A 450-nucleotide genomic window follows, 5' to 3' on the forward strand; every position below is an offset into this window, starting at 1 on the left:
CAGGAATGGGGGAGAGATAGTATTAAGGTGGGAGATGAACTGTCACATGTATGGCCAGTGTGGCTGGTTTGCAGAGTGAAAGCAGGGGAGTAATATCTAAGAAAACTGTAAAACTAGGAAGGGAGGCATGATATGGATGAGTAACCCGCAAAGTAGACTGAGAAGAGTTGTTGGAAAAGTAGGAGGGGAGGCGAGAGAAGACCAGGGTCTCCTGCTCCCCTGGAATGGGGGAGACAACATGTAAAAAACTAAGCATATCCAGCATGGATACAGAAAACAGAAAGTAATCTCATAAAGGAAGGCATGGTTGAAATGAAGATTTCATTATACAAACACAAATAGGAAAGAAGGTTGTTTGTCAAACTGAACTTCTGATACAGTTGGCTGGGTTTTTTGTAAAGGTATCTGTGTGTTTGGAGCGGGGGGGGGGGCACTGAATGGCAATTCAGT

Source organism: Petaurus breviceps, unplaced genomic scaffold (assembly GCF_028583685.1).
Source record: "Petaurus breviceps papuanus isolate PSGF00001 unplaced genomic scaffold, PetGlider_PUasm1.0 208, whole genome shotgun sequence".
NCBI classification, from domain to species: Eukaryota; Metazoa; Chordata; class Mammalia; order Diprotodontia; family Petauridae; genus Petaurus; species Petaurus breviceps.